The sequence below is a fragment of the Bubalus bubalis genome, chromosome 12 (genome assembly GCF_019923935.1).
Source record: "Bubalus bubalis isolate 160015118507 breed Murrah chromosome 12, NDDB_SH_1, whole genome shotgun sequence".
Taxonomy (NCBI): Eukaryota; Metazoa; Chordata; class Mammalia; order Artiodactyla; family Bovidae; genus Bubalus; species Bubalus bubalis.
The window spans coordinates 39,816,404-39,844,120 of record NC_059168.1 but is presented as its reverse complement, the minus strand read 5'-3'; the positions used below and the strand labels follow the sequence as shown (position 1 = coordinate 39,844,120).

General features: G+C 38.7%; 1 long non-coding RNA gene across 1 annotated transcript in view; it reads left to right on the top strand.

Moving 5' to 3' along the window:
• The window catches only part of LOC123328493, a 270,416-nt gene that overhangs the window by 200,272 nt on the left and 42,427 nt on the right, over window positions 1-27,717 (top strand). The gene's annotated exons all lie outside the window — the stretch shown is intronic.

The window sequence follows — 27,717 nt, the reverse complement described above, 5'->3', positions numbered from 1 at the left end:
TGGAATGAAAACTGACCTTTTCCAGTCCTGTGGCCACTGCTGAGTTTTTCAAATTTGTTGGCATATTGAATGAAGCACTTTCACAGCATCATCTTTTAGGATTTGAAATAGCCCAACTGGAATTCCATCACCTCCATTATCTTTGTTCATAGTGATGCTTCCTAAGACCTGCTTGACTTTGCCTTCCAGGATGTCTGGCTCTAGGTGAGTGATCATACCATTGTGGTTGTCTGTGTCATGAATATCTTTTTTGTATAATTCTTCTGTCTCAGTTGTGTCCAACTCTTTGCAACCCCATGGACTGTAGCCCACCAGCATCCTCTGTCCATGGAATTCTCCAGGCAAGAATACTGGAGTGGGTAGCCATTCCCTTATTCAGGGGACCTACAGACCCAGGGATCAAACCCATATCCCCTGTATTTCAAGCAGATCCTTTACAGTCTGAGGCACCAGGAAAACTCCTAAGTACTAATATGAGCGCCTTAAACTTGCCTGCTTTTGGATTGAGTAAACACCTTCAAGTTCAGCTACTGTTCTCAAGGTGATCCATCAAACATCCAGTGACTACCTGTCAGATATTATGGGTTTCTGTTGTTTTCTGGTTGACTAAATATCTTTGCTTCTTGCTGCTGTTTTCCTTCACTGGCAATGGTGGCTGGTAGTTTGTCCCCATCTGCTTGTTTTGAGGGATGGTAGGGCAAGTTCTGGAGAAGGCAATGGCACCCCACTCCAGTACTCTTGCCTGGGAAATCCCATGGACAGAGGAGCCTGGTAGTGTACAGTCCACGGGGCCACTAAGAGTCGGACACGACTGAGCGACTTCACTTTCACTTTTCACTTTCATGCACTGGAGAAGGAAATGGCAACCCACTCCAGTGTTCTTGCCTGGAGAATCCCAGGGACGGGGGAGCCTGGTGGGCTGCCGTCTATGGGGTCACACAGAGTTGAATATGACTTAGCAGCAGCAGCAGCAGGGCAAGTTCTTACCTAGTTTGTTATAAATGTTGTCCATAGGTTTTTGGTTTTGCTCTCTAGTTCCTCTGCTCACTTTGATAATGGGTATTTGAAGAAATTCAAAAGCTTTGCCACTACTGCCACCTTCATGATTTTCTTTCGAAACATAAGCTTTACTAGAAGGTTTTCCAATACATAGACATAAAACACATACAAACACACACAATGGTGTACCGTAATCTATACATTTCAGTTGTTATTTTTAAAATAATATAAATGTAATAAAAAAATATAGAGCACAAAATGTATTTTTAGTTTTAATCTCAATAAAATTTCAAAATTGGGCCAGGTACCATTCTTCTCCTAAAGGTCTCACAGTGAGAATTCACAGCTGGAGAGGTGTTTTTATTCAAGTTGAAAAATCTGAATAGAAAGGTGCCATTTGTTGTTGTTTAGTCGCTCAGTCATGTCCTACTCTTTGCCGCCCCATGGACTGAAGGTTCCTCTGTTCATGGGATTCTCCAGGCAAGAACAGTGGAGTGGGCTGCCATTTCCTCCTCCAGGAAGTTACTATAGGAGCCTTTAATTGAATTTTCTTTTTTTATTTTTGTTTTTGCATTAGATATATACGGACAGTATATCTTTGGTGTCACTTTTTGAATAACACCATATATTTATAAAACTAGATAAACAGTTGCATGAGTCCCTTAAACACTGATAGTTGAGAGGATAGATAATAAACATTGCCTTATATACCTTTTGCCTTTGAATTTTGAGACTAGAATATTCGTAAAGTAGAAGCAGCTCCCATTTGACATTCTGTAGTTCTTCAGAAAAGCCATCTTCAGCTCCTGTTGGTTACAGTAGGCCTGTAATGAATGCATGTCTGATACAATTGCTGTATTTTCAAAAAGTATAGCAGTTGTAAATGGGTTCTGATGATCCCATCTAGTGAATATTGTTTCATAGTTGTACCTGTAATAAAGAAAAAGGAATTAGATTTTGATACCACTTTTATCCTAAAGTATCCCCAAGTGTGTAGCATAATATCATATATCAAAAAGTTTCTTTTGCAGTGCTCATAATATTACCAAGTTTTATGTGATTTTTTCCCCTCGGTCTAAGACTTCTTTTTTAAAGACATGTTCCACTTACTACTACTGTATTACCTATGTGTTGTCACATTGTTACAAATTAACCTAACATAAACATATGCTAACATACGTACTGAATTGTTTATCTTAGATAACAACGGTTGATAATCAGAATAGCCCCTGCCACATGCAAAAAAAAGTGACATCTCTACTTGAATAAGTTAGAGACATCAATAACATAAGAATAACCAAGTTTTCCTAAATATTTTGTTTAAGTTGATATGGGCAAAAGTGAGGAACCAAAACATTAAAATTACCTATTGACACTGCCTGAAAGGTCCCATAGTCCCATCAAGGAAATTATAATCCGTTCCTACATCTTTTTCCAACAAAGTAGTTTTGATACCTGGCCAACTTCAAAGGAGAGTTTGAAAGTTCATATCTTTCCTTCTTTCAAAGCTTGATTTCTGACGTCCAAATGTGCCTCAAGGCTTCTTTCATTATAAGTGGAACTCATATGTTGGGAGCTGACTGTTGAAAGGAAACCTCATTAGCTCTGGAGTCACAAAGTTCTTAGTTCTGTCCTGGCTCAAATACTCCTTTTCTGAAATTGAACAGGTTATCGTCCTTCCTGGTGGTAAAGAATCCACCTGCAATGCAGGAGACACAGGAGATGGGGGTTTGATCCTGGGGTCAGGAAGATCCCCTGGAGGAGGACATGGCAACCCACTCTGGTATTCTTGCCAGGAAAATCCCATGGATAGAGGAACCTGGCGGGCTATGGTCTGTGGGGTCCCAAAGAATAAGACACAACTGAAGTGACTGAACATGCATGCAAGAGCATGCACCTTCCTTCCTGGTTCTGCTTCTTGTTAAAATAGGTATAAGGATTTCTTATGTAGAGTGTATTTTTTGGATTTAGAGTTTGACACATTACATATTGTAAGCATTTGAAAATACACCCATTCCCTTATCATATGCAAAATAATGTATCTTCGTGTAGGAAATATATGTGATTTGAAAGTCTCCTTAAATGATTTTTATGCTTCTAGTGCTCCTGAAGAGCATTCATCAGGGAAAGTAAGACTTCTAAGTACTCATGACCAGGCAGTTAAAAAATCAGTCTTTTAGATACCAGTCACCAAAAGATAAAATTGAAATTAACTATAATTCATCATTGGCACATTAATTGTTTAAATTAATTAATTTTTATTTACTACTTATAGACATTCCATTTATAAAACATCTGATTATGATTTAAATATCACCCAAAGCTTATAAAAGAAAGCTCCTAGAGTCTTTTTCACAGACTAATATTTAAAACTAAAGTACTTAACTTCTTATGTAAAGAATGAATTTATTGCTTTCCCTCAAAGGAAACGCTAGCATTAGAAAATGTAAATTTACAGAAAGTGAGATTTCTAAAAGGAAAGAGTCGCTGGATGGGACAGGCTGCATATTGACATTATGCTAATTAGAGACTTGAATCACTGACACCTGCCTTGCTTAGTGGGCCACAATGCACCATCAAGGTCTCTGTCCTTTTGTTGATTTAAAACGTTATCCTTGAAATATCAATGTTATAAATATTAATAAAATACTAAGAGCTTGGCAAGTGGATTCTAGGAAGACTAATGACTTCCAGTTAAATATCAAGTCATTATTCTAACAGACCTTTTACTAGGCAACAAAGATGGAGCAAAGCTACAAGCCCTTCATAAAGGTCTAACAACCGTTCTATTGAGACAAAAAGTCCATCAACTAGTTGTTTGACCTAAAGTAGATTGATTGTTTCTGGGTGAATCAATCAGCCTTTGGTTATCATCTCAATACCAAAAAATTGATCTGGCTGATTTTTTGACTTCTTAACTGATTGTCCAGCTGGGACACAGGTACACACATGTATACTTGCACAATTATTTGTGTGAGGCAATAACTTAAGTCAGTTCATTCCCAGGTAGTCCGATGTATGTCCATATAAAGGCATCTCAAAAACATAGAATTGAACAATGAAAAGTAAGATGCTTAAGGATATACAGGGTAAAATATCATTTTACTGTCCATTTATTGAAACTACCCTATATGTTGTTGAAAGTGACTGAAAGTGAAAGTCAAAGTGTCATGTCCAACTCTTTGCGACCCCATGGACTCTACAGTCCATGGAATTCTCCAGGCCAGAACACTGGAGTGGGTAGCTGTTCACTTTTCCAGGGCCTCTTTGCAACCCAGGGATTAAACCCAGGTCTCCCGCACTGCAGGCGGATTCTTCACCAACTGAATCATCAGAGAAGCCCCCTATATGTTCTTAATGGGTGCAAATTTATATCAGTTAAAATATGGAAGGTGAGGAGAAAGGATGCATATTAAGTGTACAAGGCTTGTGCCTGAGAAATGGTTGGAGAAATGAGGTGTCAACAAGAGTGAAAAAAAGGGGCCATGTTGTGATTAATAATGACAGTATGCAGTAAAATATATAGCGTGACTGATCAGAGTAATCCTATATTACAATTTAAAAGCTAGGATATTTGCAATTTGTCTTTGTATTCATAGCTCAGTTGGTAAATAATCTGCAGGCAATGCAGGAGACCTGGGTTCAATTCCTGGGTAAGGAAGATCCCCTGGAGAAGGAAATGGCAACCTACTCCAGTAGTCTTGCCTGGGAAATCCTATGGACAGAGAAGCCTGGCAGGCTACACTCCAAGGGAGTCGCAAGAGTCGGACACAACTTAGTGACGAAACCACCACTACCGTCTTTGTATTAGAATATGGACATTTTTCAAACTGACTTGAACTTATTTAGCCTTTAGAATGACATATGGTGTCATCCTACTTCTTCTATGCCAGGTTGAATGTGAAAATGGTAGGCCTTCCTGAAGAAAGCATTGCTTTTCCAGTTTTTCCTCAAAAATCCTTTATATGTGAACTGGCTGTCTGACCAAATTAAACTAAACACTCTGGCTAATCTGAGTGTCTATGCCAGTGAGGAATGTTTTCTTACTTCATTAAATCATGTGGGGTGAATACCTTCTGTGACTAATGGGTTTAGGGCAAAATTCCATAGTTAGGACATTATCAATTTAGCTTCATCATTAAAATAATAGATAATGGAAAACATATTTTACCTGGAAAACAAAGAACTCAGGGAACACTGTGCCCCTAATATTTTAGGAATATGTAAGATAAATACATATAGCACTCTCAGTAGGAAAGACTATAAAGAGTTATTGTCAGAACTCCCAATGATGAATGCAGATACATTTATATATTAATCATATCCTCATTTGTTGCAAAATTAGGATATCTCAACAGTGCAACTTGATTGTCAATCTGACTTTGTCCATACTTATATTCTGAATGTGTTGCAATGATTAAATTAAACTCTGGGTGTAAATGTGTGTGTGTTTGTGTGTGTGTTGTATATTTTACTCTGTAGCTGTTTGTATGGAGTAGTAACTTTCAAGGGCCATTTTTTTCCCCCTTTAAGCCCAATGTTTTGAACACAGTACAAAAATGTAATAAAACTGTAGCCTATTCATGCAGATACATTATTTCACAGAGGTCTTCCTTTGAGATGAAACCAAGAAAGAGAAAATTCTCTGTAGTCAACAGAATATATAGTGCAGGTCTCTGTTTCTTGTCAAGTACCTCTGATCTGCATTTGTGGATGGCCTAAAGCTTCCTTAACAGACTTTAAGAAGGGAAAAAAAAAAAAGTGAATAAAAATTATAAATAATTGCCCAGTTCTATAGAAAATTTTAAACTTCTCTCTTGAAATGGTGAACCAATTCAAATAACAACATTGGGGAATGTCCTTGTTTAGAGATAATTAATGGCCTTGTGCTTTTCTCACTGTTTATTATGCACAATCAAATAGGAAAGGAAAATGTTAAAGCTCAAAGGCTAAAGCTGAAATGTATACAGCAGATTTATATGTGTTCAGTTTTTGTTTTGAAAAGGAGCTTATTTTAATTTCTATTATGCAGAAAAAAAGAAAAATACATTTGTTACTGATGCAGAAGCTGCAAGCATTTTTAAGGCAAAGCTTTAAGCTGTGTTAAATCTGTTGAGGTATCTTCTCCTTAATACACTCAAAAGACTGAGTTAGTTTTACATTTCAGACTTCAAGGTTGGTAGATAATTAAGGAATGTTTATCACTAATGACCCAATAACAACTCCAAAAACTCACAATATATAGTTGTGTTTAAGTATTCTAAAATGTTTTAATATAAACAAAATGCTAGAAAATAACGTACAGTATAGGGAAAAGATTAACGTTACTGTTATTTCAGTAGTTGATGATAGCAATTGACTAGTGAAATAGTTTGTACAAAACTGCTTTTCTGAATGCAATTTCAGTAATATGGAACTGTATATTCTGAGAAATATGGGAAAATGTAGGGAATTGTTGCATAAACTGCTTTGACTAAAGTAGACATTGTGATGAAGTATAATCTCCTCAAGTAAACAGTTATTATGTTAAGAATAGAGAAGCAATCACACAATTTAAGTATTTTGCCTTGGCAGCTCTACTTTCATTTCCCACCCTGCCTTTCCTTGGGATGATGCATTCCTGCCATTCAGGGCTTACAAAACGGGCAAGGGGCCAATACATATAGGAATAAAAATCTGTATAGAAAATTTTACTCTTTAGACAGCAGCTAAAAACTATGTAGGCCAAATTTCTTTACGTTGACTGAAGACTGTTAACACTGCATCTGCATGAGACGTCTTAGTTGGCTGAAGATATTTCTGTGACATAAATCATACCAGGTTGAAGTATCAGCCCATGAATCACTTTTTGAAACAAGCAAGGAGAGGAAATTATCATGGAACCCACTTGATAATTCCTAAATAACCCTCAGTATGCTGGGCAGCAGGTTAAACATACCTTCGCAAACACCTCTGCTGTGTTCTTCCCTCCAGCCCTCACTTCTCACAGCTCTCAGCTCTGCACTGAAAAGATCTCAAACTTGACTCACACTATGGTCATCAAGATTTGACTACCAAAAAAAAAAGTTTGCATGGTTAAACATATCTTCAGATATCTTATAAATCTCAAATAATAATTTTTTTCTTTCACCTTAGTAGTGATTGATTTTCCTTAAAATATTCTGGGAGTTCCTAGGACTTCTCATATATTCTTTTGATTATTGTTAGTGTGGTGAGATCTTATTCTCTAGAGCAGAATTTAATTTGGGTTGAAGTCTTATAGATTAGATAGATATTGATGGTTTGTGATACAGGAAGTCTCCTACAGACATCCTAGAATGTGAAGTCAAGCGGGCCTTAGAAAGCATCACTATGAACAAAGATAATGGAGGTCATAGAATTCCAGATGAGCTATTTCACATCCTGAAAGATGATGCTGTGAAAGTGCTGCACTCAATATACTAGCAAATTTGGAAAACAGCAGTGGCCACAGGACTGGAAAAGGTCACTTTTCATTCCAATCCCAAAGAAAGGCAATGCCAAAGAATGATCAAACTACTGCACAATTGCACTCATCTCACATGCTAGTAAAGTAATGCTCAAAATTCTCCAAGCCAGGCTTCAGCAATACATGAACTGTGAACTTCCAGATGTTCAAGCTGGTTTTAGAAAAGGCAGAGGAACCAGAGATCAAATTGCCAACATCTGCTGGACCACTGAAAAAGCAAGAGAGTTCCAGAAAAACATCTATTTCTGCTTTATTGACTATGCCAAAGCCTTTGACTGTGTGGATCACAATACACTGTGGAAAATTCTGAAAGAGATGGGCATACCAGACCACCTGACCTGCCTCTTTAGAAACCTATATGCAGGTGAGGAATCAACAGTTAGAACTGGACATGGAACAACAGACTGGTTCCAAATAGGAAAAGGAGTACTTCAAGGCTGTATATTGTCACCCTGCTTATTTAACTTCTATGCAGAGTACATCATGAGAAATGCTGGGCTGGAAGAAGCACAAGCTTGAATCAAGATTGCCGGGAGAAATATCAATAACCTCAGATATGCAGATGACACCACCCTTATGGCAGAAAGTGAAGAGGAACTAAAAAGCCTCTTGATGAAAGTGAAAGTGGAGAGTGAAAAATTTGGCTTAAAGCTCAATATTCAGAAAACAAAGATCATGGCATCTGGTCCCATCATTTCATGGGAAATAGATGGGGAAACAGTGGAAACAGTGGCTGACTTTAATTTTCTGGCCTCCAAAATCACTGCAGATGGTGATTGCAGCCATGAAATTAAAAGACACTTACTCCTTGGAAGGAAAGTTATGACCAACCTAGACAGCATATTGAAAAGCAGAGACATTACTTTGCCAACAAAGGTCCATCTAGTCAAGGCTATGATTTTTCCAGTAGTCATGTATGGATGTAAGAGTTGGACTGTGAAGAAAGCTGAGCGCCGAAAAATTGATGCTTTTGAACTGTGGTTTTGGAGAAGACACTTGAGTCCCCTGGACTGCAAGGAGATCCAACCAGTCCATGCTAAAGGAGACCAGTCCTGGGTGTTCATTGGAAGGACTGATGCTGAAGCTGAAACTCCAGTACTTTGGCCACCTCATGTAAAGAGTTGACTTATTGGAAATGTCCCTGATGCTGGGAGGGATTGGGGGCCGGAGGAGAAGGGGATGACAGAGGATATGGCTCGATGGCATCACAGACTTGATGGACATGAGTTTGGGTGAACTCTGGGAGTTTGTGATGGACAGGGAGGCCTGGCGTGCTGCTATGCACGGGGTTGCAAAGTGTCGGACACGACTTAGCGACTGAACTGAACTGAACTGACTGAAGTCTCCTACATACAAGCAATTTGCATTCTAAAAGCACATTTGTTGAATCCAACAAAGTTAGCCTAGCCACTTGTCTAACACAATAAGCTATATAGTACTGTATAGTAATAGGCTTATAACACTTTTTACACAAATAATACATAAAGAAACAGAAAAAAAAATTTTAATCTTACAGTTAAGTTCCTTGAAAAGCATAGTAGTACAGTACATCAACTGGCACACTGGTATCTAGTGAATAGTCAAGAAATAAAATGAAATACTGTATTACTGTACTCTATACAGTATTATACCATAAAGTACACAAAAGCACAACCACTTGTAGAAATGCACACATGTGGCAATATATGCCAGACTCATGAACTAATACATGATTGGACATGCGAACACATATTTGCATCTTTGAAAGCTCTCAACTTGAAGGTTCATATGTAGGGGACTTACGGTGTTCTTCTGGTTTAAGAGGAAAAGAAGAATATTAATGAGTTTATCTTGCAACTTAGAAACTATTCTGAAAGGCAGTTCCCAAAGAGGTTTTATAAAACATTTGAGTAATAGAAATATTTTGGAATGAATCTGTAACCTTAAAATGTGTCTACTTGGAAAACCAAGATGAGTTGCTTGTCTTTAGAACCCCCTGCCTAGTGTTCAAATCTCCCTATTATAAAAAGTCCTTTAGCTAGCTGTATTGTTTATTGCCTGAACGGTATGTGGATTCTCTTCCTATTAAACTGTCATTCAAATACTCCAGATGATGTCCCTGGCTTTTGAGAAACAGCTGAAGCCTGTCACATTGACTGCTACTGGGAAGAAATGAATATACTCAGCAATTCAGTATTTTCATAATGTTACTAGTTGTTAGCATAAAGTCAGACATCTTGAGTTCAAATTTCAATTCCATTATTTCTTAATCATGTGACTTTGGGGCAATTTACTTAAATATTCTTGACCTTATTTTCTTCATGTGTAGAGGGGGAATAATAATTATTCCTGCTTTGCAGGGCTGTGAGAAATGAGTAAATACATATAAAGTATTCAGTCTTGGTACATAAAATGCATTTAATAAATATCCAATAGTCTTGTTGATTTTATGGTGTTTTTTTTATAAATGTTATGATTTAAAGCATTATTCTCCCTGCTTAAATTTTAATCTTAATAAGATAACATTTTTAACTAAAAATAAAAATTATACAGGTGAAATTCAGACTCAATAAATGATTGAGACATATTTAGAGGCAGAATACCCATTTCTACCAACCTTTTATATTTTATATCCCTAAGGCTCACTTTTAGTGAAATTATTTGCTATCATCTACTGCTTTGGTTACTGCTCATTGGAAAACCTCTCACATAACTGAGGGTCACTTTTCCAATTCAATATGAAGGAGTGCAGTTTTTAAAGTATATTTTTAAACCTATTTTTTTGCAGGTCTACAAATAAAACCTACCATATATGCATCTAAAAATGATTTTTTAAATATATTACCCTAATGCAAATATTTTTATTATATATATTTTGATTTCAATTAGTGGAATTCAAAAATACATCTAAATATTTTATTTGAAAGAAATTATATCTTCATTGGATGTGATGAGTATTAAACATTTGTAGATTGTCACATAGATTTCATAATGCAATTGATAAATGTTGTTGTTCAGTCACTCATTCGAATTCAACTTCTTGGTACCCAGTGGACTGCAGCACACCAGGCTTTCCTGTCTCTTGGAGGCTTCACTGTCTCTCAGAGGCTGTTCAAACTCATGTCCATTGAGTCAGTGATACCATCCAACAATCTCATCCTCTGTCGCTCCTTTCTCCTCCTGCCCTCAATCCTTTGCCTTCTGCCCTTCAGGGTTGTTTCCAATGAGTTGGCTTGGCTCTTTCAATCAGGTGGTCAAAGTATTGGAGCTTCATATTCAGCATGAGTCCTTCCAGTGAATATTCAGGGTTGATTTTCTTTAGGGTTGACTGTTTTGATCTCCTTGCAGTCCAAGGGACTCTCAAGAGTCTTCTCTAGCACCATAGTTCAAAAGCATCAATTTGTCAGCGCTCAACCTTCTTTATGGTCCAACTTTCATATCCATACATGACTACTAGAAAAACTATAGCTTTGACTGTAAGGACCTTTGTTGCCAAAGTGATGTCTCTGGTTTCTAGTATGCTATTTGACATATTAATTGATAAATGAAAAAATGGCAAATGAAAGTCTAATCTTGCAAGTTATAAAGTAAATTTTGTAATAATTTAGACTTCTAGGCATGCTATTACCTAAGTTTTTGGTGTATCTTGACTTTTCAAATGAAAATATGACCTAAATATTTCCTGAAGGAATGTTCAGGGATTGCATACTTTAAAAGGTATATTCTTTGAATTAGAAATTGTAGTGATTTTATTTTATTTTTTTGAATCATCATGACTAATTTAAAGCATGGGAAGAAAGGTTTAAAATTTAAAATAATGTAAAGATTGGGGAATTTTTTGAAAATAGCAAAAAATAGATTTTCCAGATAATCACTTGACTTGGTATTATCTGTGAATGATTACAAACACAGAATACAGAAATGTATTATTTTAGCTTGGGTTTCCCAGAAAGGCGGGACTGAAACAGATGGCTTGTATATTTAATCCTAGGGAACAGGATGAGGAGCAAGGCAATGAGACAAGGAGAAGGAAAGACAAGGTGATGATGCCTTATCAGTTGGCCACTCCCAAGCACCATGGATTGCTTAATCCAGCAGCAAAGTCCTAGCAGAAGCCATGCGTACTGTGTCTCAAGAGAGTTCATTAGGGGAAAAAAGGGAGAATTGTCAACTGGCTTCCTTCCCTTCCTGATGAAAGGTTCACCCCACAAGTGAAATACTTTGACTGTCCAGTTCCCAGGACAGAGAATGGAGGGTTTATGGAAAGGGTGCTATAACCTGGGCTAAAGCACTGTCAGAATGTGCATGCATGAAGTGGCTGGGCCAAGAGATAGGCGAAGCCTTTTATTTCTGAACAATCATGATTTCAAAGGAAAAGCATCAACTGTATCTTTGCAAGCCAAGGATAACGACTTAATAACTTTTTAATGTATTTTCTCTGCATCACTTTTTCTGTGCCCAGTTTGAATTAATTTTATGGAAATATATTCTCTTCTAGACATTATTGTGTTTGACCTTAAGTAATAGAAGCTCAGTGAAGAAGTAGACTTACCACACATACCATGAAATTTGAGGACAGGCATATGAGGACTGTATATTGTCACACTGCTTATTAAACTTATATGCAGAGTACATCAGAAGAATTTCTGGGCTGGAAGAAGCACAAGCTGGAATCAAGATTTCCGGGAGAAATATCAATAACCTCAGATGTGCAGATGACACCACCCTTATGGCACAAAGTGAAAAGGAACTAAAAAGCCTCTTGATGAAAGTGAAAGAGGAGAGTGAAAAAGTTGGCTTAAAGCTCAACATTCAGAAAACAAAGATCATGGCATCTGGTCCCATCACTTTATGGGAAATAGATGGGGAAAAAGTGTCAGACTTTATTTTTTGGGCTCCAAAATCACTGCAGATGGTGATTGCAGCCATGAAATTAAAAGACACTTACTCCTTGGAAGGAAAATTATGACCAACCTAGACAGCATATTAAAAAGCAGAGACACTACTTTGCTAACAAAGGTCCATCTAGTCAAGGCTATGGTTTTTCCAGTGGTCATGTATGGATGTGAAAGTTTGACTGTGAAGAAAGCTGAACACCGAAGAATTGATGCTTTTGAACTGTGGTGTTGGACAAGAGTCTTGAGAGTCCCTTGGACTGCAAGGAGATCCAACCAGTCCATCCTAAAGGAGATCAGTCCTGGGTGTTCATTGGAAGAACTGATGCTGAAGTTGAAACTCCAATACTTGGGCCACCTGATGCGAAGAGTTGACTCATTGGAAAAGACCCTGATGCTGGGAGGGATTGTGGGCAGGAGCAGAAGGGGACAACAGAGGATGAGATGGTTGGATGGCATCACCGACTCGATGGACATGAATTTAGGTGAACTCTGGGAGATGGTGATGGACAGGGAGGCCTGGCGTGCTGTGATTCACGGGATCACAAAGAGTTGGACACAACTGAGCAACTGAACTGAACTGAATACTATTCATATTTTTAAAAAGTCTCAACCAGGAAATTTATTTAATATGAGAAATACTATTGAATTTTGAAAAGTTTATATCATACTTGATAGTAAAATATTAAATCCTTTCTTCCAAAGTTTGGGCACAGAGCAGGTTTGGGCACAGAGCAATTATAATCACAATTATAATTGATATTTAACTGTACTATGAATCTTAGTGCAATAAGACAAAAAAGAAATAAAAGTTATAAAGAAAGACAACGCTGTAATTTTAGCTAACATGATCGTGTGCATGTAAAGTCAGAAGAATATGCAAATTATTGCTAGAATCAAAGTCAATATAAAAAATCTATGATCATTTTTATAGACTAACCAAATGTCAGAAAATTAATTTTTAAAAAAATATGATTTGCATAGCATAAAAGTATTTTTGTTTTTGTTCAGTTGCTAAGTTATGTCTAATTCTTTGCAACCCCATGAACTGCAATACTCAAGGCTCCTCTGTCTTCCACTGTCTCCAGGAGTTTGCTTAAATCCATGTCCATTGAGTCAGTATTAAACTTTTACAAGTATTAAACCTTTACAAACAAATCTAATGTAAGATATTCAAGTTCTTTATCTTGAAAATCTCAAAACACTGCTGAGAGAAATTAAAGACTTAGTAAGTAGCTATACTATATCCTAGAATTAGAAGACTCAATATTGTAATTCTCTTATTTGAACTCTCTTTGCTTTCTCTTATTCTCTTCCCTTTACTTCTTGTTCTTTTTCCATTTGTTCCTTATTTGTGTAAGGTAAGCAACATTTCATCACAAACTCATGAAAAATGTTTCATGTAGCATTTTCCTTTGTGAAAATATATTTGTGAATCTTTGATCTCACCAGTAAATTTTTAGCGCATAGATGCAGTGTTAAAAATGATAATGTGTCTTCCAGGCCAGCATAAAAATATCCTATTTAACTCCATAATATAATTTATACATTTTATTTTACAATAAAATTTGAAGAAAGAAATGTATTCTAATGCTGTTAATAAAACAAAAGATCAAAATATAATAAGGGTTTTTATTACAAATTTTGAACTAGAGGAAATTAGATTTAAAGAAATGAAGATGAGATAAAGTTGCAGAGTAATAAACTCAGATTACTAGACACTTTGTATTTTATTCTCACAATTATCAGCCTTACCTGTAAGGTAAAGTAAGGTAAGGTAATGGTTATTCCCATTTTGCAGGTAAGTACTCTGAAACTCATCAGACTTAATTTATCTAGAGTCAGTGAGCCAAAAAATAAATAAATAAATACATGAATATGAATCTTCACTTGAGTGTGACCAGCCTACCACCCACATGGTTTCCTCTGTGCCATGCTGTGAGGAGTCATGGGGAATTTCAGTTCACTTTTAAAGGCTTCATGCCAGTGTCTTCCTGGATTTCCTGAAGGGAAGTAACTCTGAGACAACTTTTTCCCAAACCGATTTCTTTATAATTAAGAAAACTAAGGGGAAGAAAATTTGAGGGAGTCATTACATATGGGCAGAGCCAATCCCAAATTAGTTTCTGGTGGCTGCCTTCCTGTTTCTATTTCTGGTGACAAAATCCCAATCCTTGTTATCTCTTGCCTGCATTACTGCAGAAGCCTCCTCTCTGGTGTCTTTCAGTTCAGTTCAGTTCAGTCACTCAGTCATGTCCGACTCTTTGCGACCCCATGGACTGCAGCCCGCCAGGCTTCCTTGTCCTTCACCATCTCACAAAGCTTGCTCGGACTCATTGACTCAGTGATGCCATCCAACCATCTCATCTCTGTTGTCCCCTTCCCTTTCTGCCTTCAATCTTTCCCAGCATCAAGATATTGTCTAATGAGTTGGCTCTTCACATCAGGTAGCCAAAATATTGGAGCTTCAGCTTCAGCATCAGTCGTTCCAGTGAATATTCAGGATTGTTTTCCTTTAGGATTGACCAGTTTGATCGCCTTGCTGTCCAAGGGACTCTCAAGGGTCTTCTCCAACACCAGTTCAAAAGCATCAATTCTTTGGCACTCAGCTTCCTTTATATTCCAACTCTCACATCCATACATGACCACTGGAAAAACCATAGCTTTGACTAGATGGCCTGCAGTTAATAATCCTATATACTGCTGCTTGAATAGACTTATTAAATACAAATACTTATTATACCAAAATGAGATAGTATTAGGTTGTGAGGATTAAAAGAGATATAAAACATTTAAAGTTCTTAATACAGGGCTAAGCACTTAGCACCCAGTAAACACTTGCTATTATTGTGTTCCTATGCAGAGACCATAAATGACTTTCCATTGTTCCTAAAGGGAAGATACAATGGAGCTTCCTGGAAGCAGATGGTGGGAAGTGGTTTCATGTGTGAGTGATCACCTGTGGAGATGCTGCCTGGAGAAATTGGCAATGAAGTGCAGGAATCTAGACAGGGAAAGGGAAGATCTATGAACGCTTCAGATGACATCTGAGCACTCACTGGATCTCAGAGGAGCTCTGAAGTATACATTACACCTCAAGATCTATTCTACATTGAGGCTGCGGAGGTGGGCTGGCTTTATATTTCTGGTCAGTCATTGGCAGTGAGTCACCCTGGGAGAGACAAAAACTCCCAGCATTTCTGACTTTTGGCCTGTATAGTCAAAGTGTTGAACATAACCCACATGCATCTTCAGGAAAAAATTTCGGGTGCAAGCCAATAGAAGCAAAGCATACAGGCCAGGGGATCAGTGCCCAGGACTGCAAGGAAGGTAGGCAGAGTGCCAGCAATGTCCAGCACCTTTTTCTGTTGACGCTTGCAATCTTCCTTCCTATGAAGGCCTATTTCCTACTGCTGCTCTTTACTTATCCTGTGTTCCAGTCAAGTCACACGATTCATTCATTCAGTTAGCCAACATTTGTCAGTGGCTCAGTGGTAAAGAATCCACTGCCAATGCAGGAGATGTGTGTTCGATCCTTGGGTCAGGAAGATCCCTTGAAGGAGGAAATGACAACCTACTCTAGTATTCTTACTGGAAAATCCCATGGACAGAGGAGCCTGGCGGGCTACAGTCCATGGGGCTGCAAAGAGTCAGACACAAGTTAGCAACTGAGCAAACACAACAGCATGTTTCAGGTGTTGGGAAAATAAGAGTAAACAATTTGTCTCTCTTATTGAGCCAATATTCCCTTGGGGATATAAGTAATATGGAATAGGCAATTACTGTTGCTTGTTACATATAGTTACATACTGTTACATATAGAATCATCTATATGATATCAGATGAGGATATTGATGAAGAAAAGTAAAGCTGGGTAAGAGGACATGGTGTCTGGGATTTTTTTGTTTTTTGTTTTAGATGGAGTGATAAGGAAAGTCCTCTTTGAGGAGATGATATACTGACAAAGAGTGGTGAGGTGCTGAAGTGAAATCAGTTAATATTTAGCAGAAAATAATCCCCAGGGAGAAGAACTGTATACAAGCTCTGAGGTAGAAGGTGCCTTGCTTCTTTTGTGGGACCACACAGAGGCCTGAGGACTGGACTCTGGTGGGCAGTGGAGAGTGGCATGAGGTTTTGTGAGAGCCAGAGACCACGAGGTTTAGGTCTTGGAAACTACAGTCATGGTGCAGACTTCGGATTTCCTTCTAACTGTGGTGAGAAGTCACCAAAAACCTTATGTTTCCAAATCTATCAGGTATTTATTGCTGTTCCAAAAGGTATCAGAATCCTTAGTGACTTAAAATAACTACCGCTAATTTGCTCACAGTTGTGTGTGTTGGCCATGTGGGAAGGGTGTGGCTGGGATGTCTTGACTCTGCTCCAGGGAGGTGGCTGAGCTCAGTGAGTGCTTAGGTGGTCAGTGGGCAGTGAGCAGGGGACTGCTTGGTTTTGGAAGGCCTCCCTCATAGGTCTGACGGTTGGTGAAGGCCAAGAACTAAAGGTGGGGTTTTGGTTCTCCTCCACTGGCCCTTTCATGTGTATCCATCCCTTCATGTAGGCTTCATCACAAGACACGTGGAGTGGAATTGGGCAGAAAGATCTGGAAGTCCATCATGGATAGGTTAAGTTGAAAATATTCCTTAGCTATACTGAAGTATCATGTAGCCATCTGGTATGTGAGTGTGGGTTTTAAATAAGGGTCAAGATACTTAGCATCTCTTTGAAGCCAGTCATTTGGGTGAGAACCTATAATGAATGAATATAGATTAAGAATAGAACAGATTCATGACTTTGTGGTTCTTAGACTGGAACAAGAAGTGGATTCAGCAATGGAGACTGGGAAGAGGTAGGTATTTAGTACCTTATTAAGCATAATATAACTTAGGAGAGTAGATGGCCCTGGTCATGAAGTAAGGAGTGTGTTTTATCCAGTCTGTGTACATTGGTAATTTAAAATGAAGAAAACAAAAATTGTCTAATTAAATTGCATATTAGTTCAATGATTCTTCTTTCTCACTTTCCTATTATTATAGCTTCTGTTCTTCAAAAGCTTCTCCCAGTTCAAGTTCTGAAAAAAATTGAAGGGAAAAAAAAATACTGATGGTGACTGAAATGTCAGCTTATTTACTAATAAAATACAAGATGGAGGAGAGGATATAGGTTAGTATTAGGCAGATTTACCACCTGGTTGGAGGCAGTCCTAGACAGCCATGTCCTAGCCTTATTAGAAGTTTCTCTACAGCATATTTTATTCTCCCAAATTCTGTTTTATTTTTATTATTCATATTCTTGTAGTTGTTCAGTTGCTTAGTCGTGTGTGACTCTTTAAGACCTCATGGACTGCAGCATGCTAGGCTTCCCTGTCCTTCACCATCTCACAAAGCTTAGTCAAACTCATGTCCACTGAGTCAGTGATGCCATCCAACCATCTTGTCTTCTATTGTCCCCTTCTCTTCCTGACTTCAATCTTTCCCAGCATCAGGGTCTTTTCTAATGAGTCGGCTCTTCTCATCAGGTGGCCAAAGTATTGGAGCTTCAGCATCAATTCTTTAAATGAATATTCAGGATTGATTTCCTTTAGGATTGACTGGTTTAATCTCCTTTCAGTCCAAGGGACTCTCAAGAGTCTTCTCCAACACCACAGTTCAAAAGCATCAGTTCTTCAACACTCAGCCTTCTTTGCCATCCAGCTCTCACACCCATACATGACTACTGGAAAAACCATAACTTTGACTATACAGACCTTTGTTGGCAAAGTATTGTCCCTGCTTGTTAATGTGCTGTCTAGGTTTGTCATAGCTTTTCTTCCAAGGAACAAGTGTCTTTTAATTTTGTGGCTGCAGTCACCATCTGCAGTGATTTTGGAGTCCAAGAAAATAGTCCGCCACTGTTTCCATTGTTTCCTCATCTATTTGCCATGAAGTGATGGGACCAGATGCCATGATCTTAGTTTTTTGAATGTTGCATTTTAGCTCAGCTTTTTCACTCTCCTTTTAAACTTTCATCAAGAGACTGTTTAGTTCCTCTTTGCTTGCTGCCATAAGGGTGGTGTCTTCTGAATATCTGAGTTCATTGATATTTCTTCTGGCAATGGTGAAACCAGCCTGTGCTTCATCCAGCCTGATGTACTCTGCATATAAGTTAAATAGGCAGGGTGAAAATATACTGTCTTGATGTACTCCTTTCCCAATTTGGAACCAGTCTGTTGTTCCATGTCTGATTCTAACTGTTGCTGCTTGACCTGCAGGCAGGTTTCTCAGGAGGCAGGTAAGGTGGTCTGGTATTTCTGTCTCATGAAGACGTTTCCAGTTTGTTGTGATCCACACAGTCAAAGGCTTTAGTGTAGTCAATGAAGCAGAAGTAGATGTGTTTCTGCAATTCTCTTGCTTTTTCTATGATCCAGTGGATGTTGGCAATTTGATCTCTGGTTCCTCTGCCTTTTCTAAATCCAGCATGAACATCTGGAAGTTCTCAGTTCATGTACTGGTGAAGCCCAGCTTTGAGAATTTTGAGCCTAACATTGCTAGCATGTGAAATGAGGGCCATTGTGTGGTAGTTTGAACATTTTTTGGCGTTACCTTTCTTTGGAATTGGCATGAAAACTGACCGTTTCCAGTCCTGTGGCCACTGCTGAGTTTTCCAAATTTGCTGGCATACTGAGTGTAGTACTTTAACAGCATCATCTGTTAGAATTTGAAATAGCTCAACTGTGATTTCATCACCTCCACTAACTTTGTTTGCAATGATGTTCCTAAAGCCCATTTGATTTCACACTCCAGAATGTATGACTCTAGGTGAATGATCACACAATCATGCTTCTGGGTCATTAATATCTTCTTTGTATAGTTCTTCTGTGTATTCTTGCACCTCTTCTTAATATCATCTGCTTCTGTTTTTTAATGTAAAATATAGAAACTGTTGTCATCTTTGTGGAGATCCAGTAAATAGCAGCCTATTTCCTTGCCAAGGTTCATAAAAATTAAAAAAAATAAAACGAAAGGATGGCCAACAACAATAAGAATGTCAGTTTTATTTTTTGGTAAATGCTAAGTTGAAGGACTTAGCAGAGTTTAAGGGCCAAATGAACTTGCATGAGAAGCTCCAAAATTAGGTAGACTTATGGACAGATGGACATCTCTGAAAGAGATGGGAATACCAGACCACCTTACTTGCCTCTTGAGAAACCTGTATGCAGGTCAGGAAGCAACAGTTAGAACTGGACATGAAACAACAGACTGGTTCCAAATAGGAAAAGGAGTACTTCAAGGCTGTATATTGTCACCCTGCTTATTTAACTTCTATGCAGAGTACATCATGAGAAATGCTGGGCTGGAAGAAGCACAAGCTTGAATCAAGATTGCCGGGAGAAATATCAATAACTTCAGAGATGCAGATGATACCACCCTTATGGCAGAAAGTGAAGAAGAACTAAAGAGCCTCTTGATGAAAGTAAAAGAGGAGAGTGAAAAAGTTGGCTTAAAGCTCAGCATTCAGAAAACTAAGATCATGGCATCCGGTCCCATCACTTCATAGCAAATAGATGGGGAAACAGTGGAAACAGTGGCTGACTTTAATTTTCTGGGCTCCAAAATCACTGCAGATGGTGACTGCAGCTATGAAATTAAAAGATGCTTACTCCTTGGAAGGAAAGTTATGACCAACCTATACAGCATATTAAAAAGCAGAGATGTTACTTTGTCAACAAAGGTCCATCTAGTCAAGGCTATGGTTTTTCCAGTGGTCATGTATGGATGTGAGAGTTGGATTATAAGGAAAACTGAGCACCAAAGAATTGATGCTTTTGAACTGTGGTATTGGAGAAGACTCTTGAGAGTCCCTTGGACTGCAAGGAGATCCAACCAGTCCATCCTAAAGGAGATCAGTCCTGGGTGTTCATTGGAAGGACTGATGCTGAAGCTGAAACTCCAATACTTTGGCCACCTGATGTGAAGAGCTGACTCATTTGAAAAGACCCTGATGCTGGGAAAGGTTGAGGGCAGGAGGAGAAGGGGACGACAGAGGATGAGATGGTTGGATGGCATCACCGACTCACTGGACATGGGTTTGGGTGGACTCTGGGAGTTGGTGATGGACAGGGATGCCTGTCATGCTGCGGTTCATGGGGTCGCAAAGAGTCAGACATGACTGAGTGACTGAACTGAACTGATGGACAGATGACAGGTAGCACTGGACTTAGGCAGGCCCCAGCTGGTAAAGATGGGCAAAGAGTGCCCTGGGAGAACAGTGGAGAATAAATAGCTGCTTCTGTGGGCAGCTTAGTCTCAAAAAGAAACAAGGAGGTTCTGGCTATGTAAGTTTTGTTTATTTTTCCCCAAATTATGCCCTCAACCCAAATGGAGTGAATGAAAGTGTAGAGAGAGGCCAAAGTGTATACCCACTCAAGTTGGAGTGGGGAACGTTGTCCCAACAAGCACTCAGGACTTTTACTTTGTACAGGTGGATTATTGACACTGTTTAATATTTAACTCCTTTTGACGGGGTTTAAAAAAGAATCAATAGTAACCTTTCTAGAAGTAATTGGAATGGTTTGAAAGAAACTGTTATAAAAAATGGTATTATAATTTGTATTTTCATGTGTAAAAGGAATGAAGCAAACTTCCATGTGTGTGTATTTGAGAGGCGTTAGGGAGTTGAAGAGAGAGAGCTTGGCAAGAGGATGAAGCACATGGCTTGGGCTTGATTCTTCTGAGGGAGATAAAAGGAAATAATGGAGGAAAAGCATTGGCTTAAAAGTTCTCTGAATCAGCCAAATTTATACATATATCCCTTCCTTTTTGAGCCTCCCTTCCACCCGCCCCCCCATCCCAGCCCTGTAGGTTATTACAGAGCACTGAGCTATACAGCAGAAACTAACACAACATCATAAAGCAATTATACTCCAATGAAAAAGAATGGATACATATCAGCATTTATTATATATGAGTATGAATTCAGATATTTATCTCATTTTCTGTTGTAAATGCTATCATTTTAAGCTTTAATTTGTACATATATTCTTTCATTTTTATTAAGATGTTTCCATTTAAAAAATAGATATATAACAAAATTATGCAAATAAAAGATCAAATGCAATTTAAAAAAACAGTTCTCTTAATAGCCATGGTAGAAACATGGGCTCAGAAGAGTTGCATTGCTGTCCAGAGTGAAAGGTCAGGAGAGGGAGAGAGATACCCAGTGTGCATCTCAGAGTCCGTAATTCAGCATTCTCACTCTGGCGTGAACAGAATAGCATTGGGCATGGGATGAACATAACTTCCTTAAAATGATTTCTTCTACTTCACTACAGTGTACAAGTGTGAGGAAGCTGCTGCTATGATTTGACCCGTCAAGAATTAAGTAAGTAAATGAATTCTAGTGTATCCCAGACAAAAAACTAGCAATCCTGTCTAATCTTTGTCCACAGCACACTTTGGATCATCCTCCTAATGCCCACTTAATTACACTAGACTGACAGCTGCCCTTCTAGGCAGCCCCCTAAGTGTCAGTCATGCTGGAGGGGCATCCCCAACATGTGACTGCAGGATGGGGAGCCCATAAACATTATATTTGATAATTCCACTCCAATGGAAGTTCAAGGATACATACCACCTCCCTCTGGATATGCTAACTATTTTTTAATGATGTTATCTGATATTTTAACAATGTATGCAGAGCAGCAGAGCCTTGAGTTTGTTGTTTAAATATCTTTGATGCTGTGTCATAACAAATTAGTTTCTAAATGTTGCCAATTTGGCAGACAAAGCTGATTATTTCCTGCAATCACACTGCATATGTGCACAAGATTATAATTAATGATCAGGGATGCCAGCCATACTTTAATAATGATCCTTCAGTGTTTAAGAGCCGATTAGAGCGACTGGCATTTGTCCCCTCTATTGGGGCAGAGGCATGAGAAAGGAGGCAGTGAATCTGGATAGATCTATCAGTGTCAGGAAATCAATAGTTTGCTGATTTCCGTTATAAATTTGAAGATTCTGGGGGAGTTATCGACAAAGCTGCTGCTGTGAATATTAACAGAGTGTTTATGTAGCCTCCACTGAAGCAGCACAAGTCCTAATTAGGTTGAAATTGGTCTTTTGGCAACTTTGCAATATTCACTTCCTCATCATACCAGGATGCCACATGAAGACTCTGAGCAGATTAGTGATATATTTTAGAAGAATTTAGTGTGAGCACTAAATGTCAAGTTATCAAAGGTGTTTCATCATAATGCAATGAGATTTATCAACTCCCACTTCCCAAGATTTTGGCTTTTTCAAAGACCATGTTTTCTTTCTGTTTCTTGGCAAAAATGTGGCCAACAGTGAATGTGGTTTAAGTGGAGATGATGTTTTTGATGATACAAACAAGAGGGAGATGAGGATGACAGAGAAAAACCCACAAATCTTTATAAATGGAGCCTACCTTAAGAAAGTAAACTGGAGCCTTGGAATTTCAAAGCAATTAAAGTTCAAAGTGAGTCTTTAATTAACCAAAGAATTCATCCTGGGATAATTTTAGATTATCTGATTATCTATTATTAAAAATAGAGTGTGATTTGTCTACCATTTAGAACTCTGTCCTGTACAAATGGAGCTAAATCTATAGTCTCATGGACCTTTTTGTGATGATGCTTACTGTGATTCCAAAAAAATTTGGATAACCCTAATTCCCCTTCTCCCACATCTTCCTATACTATTATGATACATTATTCCAAGGCAAATCGATTCTACTTTGTAATGGAAAACCTATGTGATGATTAAACTTTCATGAGGTATCTAGAGAGAGTAATTCCAAATACTACTGCAATAGGAAATTTCATACCAATAAAAATAAAGCAAAGCACTGAGATCTAATGTTATAACACCATTTTTAGGCAAGAAAATCACGAGGGCAAATTTTCTTAACCATAATTTGGATGTCACTTTCCTGGGATTGTTTTTAAGCCAGGTTCTTAAATTAGAGGACTACCAGGTTCTTAAATCAGAGGACTTAATATTTTATCCTAGTAGTTCAGATGTTAAAAAATCTGCCTGCAGTTCAGGAGACCTAGGTTCTATCGTTAGATGCCTGGGTCAGGAAGATCTCCTGCAGAAAGAAATGGAAACCCACTCCAGTATTCTTTCCTGGATAATTCCATGGACAGAGGAGCCTGGTTGGCTACAGTTCATGGGGGTGCAAAGAGTTGGATATGACTGAATGACTAACACTCATATGTGTGTGTGTGTATGTGTGTGTATGTGTATTTGTGTCTGTTAGTCACTCATCTGTGTGTGACACTTTGTGACGTCATGAACTGTAGCCTACCAGGCTTCTCTGTCCATGGTATTCTCTAGGCAAGAATACTGGAGTGGGTTACTGTGCCCTCTTCCAGAGTATGTTCCCAACTCAGGGATCAAGCCCTCATCTCTTAAGGCTCCTGCATTGGCAGGTGGGTTCTTTACCACTAATCCCACCTAGGAAGGCTACCTATTTGTCTGTCTATCTATCTATCTATCTATCTATCATTTTTAGACTGAGAAGAAAGAATTGGAGTGTAAGTTTGATACACAAGCTTAACCAGGAAGGAAAATTAAGGAAATTATAACTGCTCTTATTTTTAGTTGAATAAACACTTAGAGATAGACACAGAAACAAAATTACCTTGGGGATACCAAGCTAACTGTGTTAATTCTTTGGGGGTATCTGTTGGCTCCCAAGGCAGTCTGAATAGTCCTTCTAGAGATTCATCAATCACTCTTTTCCAAGGCTTTCTTCATTCTTTAGAAAGAAGTAGGAAACTAGAATCATGTGACATCTTGGGACTCAGTAAACAGGCTCTTGAACAAAAAGTTTAAATTAAAAAAAAAAAAAACTTCTAAAAACTTTTCCTATTATTTGTTTCATTGATTTCTTTAAAGAATTCTTTTGTTGTTGTTTAGTTGCCCAGTCATGTCCAACTCTTTGTGACCCCATGGACTGCAGCACGCCAGGCCTCCCTGTCCCTTACCATCTAGCAAAGTCTGCCCAAGTTCATGTTCATTGCATCAGTGATACTATCTATCCATCTCATCCTCTGATGCCTTTTTCTCCTTCCTCCCTCAGTCTTTCCCAGCATCAGGGACTTTTCCAATGAGTCTTCTGTTCACTTCAGATGACCAAAATATTGGAGCTTCAGCTTCAGCATCAGTCCTTCCAGTGAATATTCAGGGTTGATCTCCCTTAAGATTGACTGGTTTGATCTTCTTTCTGTCCAAGGGACTTTCAGAAGTCTTCTCCAGCACCATAGTTTGAAGGCATCAATTCTTTGGCGTTCTGCCTTCTTTACAGTCCAGCTCTCACAACCATATGTGAACACTGGGAAGACCATAGCATTGACTCTGCAGACCTTTGTTGGCAGAGTAATGTTACTTTTCAACACACTGTCTATGTTTGTCATGCCTTCCTACCAAGAAGCAATCGTCTTCTGGTTTCATGGCTGCAGTCACCATCTGTAGTGATTTTAAAGCCTAAAAAGAGGAAATCTGTCACTACTTCCACCTTTCCCCCCTCTATTTGCCATGCAGTGACAGGTCCAGATGCCATGATCTTAGTTTTTTTAATATTTAGTCTTAAGCCAGCTCATTCACTCTCCTCCTTCATCCTCATTAAGAGGCTCTTTAGTTCCTCTTCACTTTCTGCCATTGAGTAGGTGGTATCATCCACATATCTGAGGTTGTTGATGTTTCTCCCACCTATCTTGATTCCTGCTTGTAACTCATCCAGCCCGGCATTTTTCATGATGTGCTCAGCGTATAGGTTAAACAAACAGGGTGACAGCAGACAGTCCTATTGTACTCCTTCCCCAATCTTGAACCAATCATTTGTTCCATCAGGGTTCTAACTGTTGCTTCTTGACACACATACAGGTTTCTCAGGAGAGAGGCAAGATAGTCGGTGTTCCATCTCTTAAGATCTTTCCACAGTTTGTCATGATCCACACAGTCAAAGGCTTTAGCATAGTTGATGAAACAGGGATAGATGTTTTTCTGAAATTCCTTTGATTTCTCTATATCCCGATGAATATTGGCAATTTGATTTCTAGTTCCTCTTTTTTTTCTAAACCAAACTTGGACATCTGGAAGTTCTTGGTTCCCATAATGCTGAAGCCTAGATGCAAGATTTTAAGCTTGGCCTTACTAGCATGGGAGATGAGTGCAATTGTCTGATGGTTAGCACATTCTTTGGTACTACCCTTCTTGAGAATTGGGATGAGGGTTGACCTTTTCCAGTCCTGTGGCCACTGCTAGGTCTTCCAGATTTGTTGACATAATGGAATGTGAAATCGTGATGGCATCCTCATTTTGGATTTGAATAGTTCTGCTGGAATTTCATCATATCCACTAGCTTTATTAACAGCAGTGCTTCGTAAGCCCCACTTGACTTTGCCCTCCAGAATGTCTGGCTCTGGGGGACTCACCACAACCACTGTACTAATCCAGTTCATTAAGATCTCTTTAATACAGTTCTTCCATGTATTCTTTCCATCTCTTCTTGATTTCTTCAGTGTCTACAGGTCTCTACCATTTTTATCCTTTATTGTGCCCATTTTTATCCTTTATTGTGCCCATTTTTGGGTGGAATGCTCTCTTGATATTTCCAGTTTTCCTTAAGAGATCTCTAGTCTTTCCCCTTTTGTTGTTTTCTTCTATTATTAAGTGTTGTTCATTGAAGAAGACTTTGAGCTTCCCTGGTGGCTCAGATGGTAGAGCGTCTGCCTACAATGGGTAGACCTGGGTTCAATCCCTGGGTTGGGAATATCTCCTGAAAGAAATGGCAACCCACTACAGTATTCTTGCCTGGAAAATCCCATGGATGGAGGAACCTGGTAGGCTGCAGTCCCTGGGGTTGCAAACAGTTGGATACGACTGAGTGACTTCACTTCACTTTGTCTCTTCTAGCTATTTTTAGGAATTCTGTGTTTAATTGTATGTGCCTTCCCTCACTCCCTTCCTTTTCACTTCTCTTCGTTCTTCCACTATTTGTAAAGCCCCTTCAGATAACCACTTTTCCTTCTTGCTTTTCTTTTGCTTCAGGATGGTTTTGTTCACCACCTCCTGTAACTATTATGGACCTCTGTCCATAGTTCTTCAGGCACACTGTTAACTAGATCTAGTCCCTTGAATCTATTCATTACCTCTACTGTGAATTCATATGGGATTTAAGTCATACCTGGCTGGCCTATTGTTTTTCCCAGTTTTCTTTAGCTTAAGCCTGAGTTTTGCTATGAGAAACTGATGATCTGAGCCACAGTCAGATCCAGGTCTTGTTTTTGTTGACTGTATACAGCTTCTCCAACTTTGGCTACAAAGAACGTAATCAATTTGATTTCAGTATTGACCATTTCATGGTGTCCATGTGTAAAGTTGTCTCTTGTGTTGTTGAAAAAGGGTGTTTGCTATGATTAGTGCATCTTCTTGGCAGAATTAATTTAACTTTTGCCCTTGCTTCATTTTGTTCTCCAAGGCCAGACTTGCCTGTTACTCCAGGTATCTTTTGACTTACTACTTTTGCATTCCAATCCCTGTTGATGAATAGAACATTTTTTTTTTCCTTTTTTCAAGTGTTAGTTCTAGGATGTCTTCTAGGTCTTTGTAGAACTGATCAACTTCAGCTTCTTTGGCATTGCTGGTAGGGGCATAGACTTGGATTATTGTGATGTTGAATGGCTTGCCTTGGAAACGAACTGAGATCATTCTGTCATTTTTGAGGTTGAACTCAAGTACTGGTCTCTTTTATTGATTATGGGGGCTACTCCTACTGTTTCTTTTAAGGATTCTTTCCCACAGTGGTAGATATAATGGTCATCTGAATTAAATTCGCCCATTCCTGCCCATTCCTAACATGTCAATGTTTATTCTTACCTGACAAGTCTCCTGCTTGACTACATCCAGTTTGCCTTGATTCATGGACCTAACACTCCAGGTTCCTATACAATACTGTTCTTTGCAACATTGGATTTTACTTTCATCACCAGACACATCCACAGCTGAGTGTCATATTCACTTTGGCCCACCTACTTCATTCATTCTGGGGCGATGGGTAGTTCTCCTCTGCTCTTCCCCAGTAGCTTATTGGACAACTTCAGACCTGGAGACTCATCTTTTGGTGTCATATCTTTTTGGCCTATTATACAGTTCCTGAGGTTCTCACAGCAAGTATACTGGGGTGGTTTGCTTCCTGCAGTGAATCACGTTTTGTCAGAACTCTCTACTATGACCTGTCTGTCTTGGGTGGCCCTGCATAGCATGGCTCATAGCTTCATTGAGTTACACAAGCCTCTTCTCCATGACAGGGCAGTGATCTATGAAGGGGAAAGAATTCTGTATGTATGCAAAC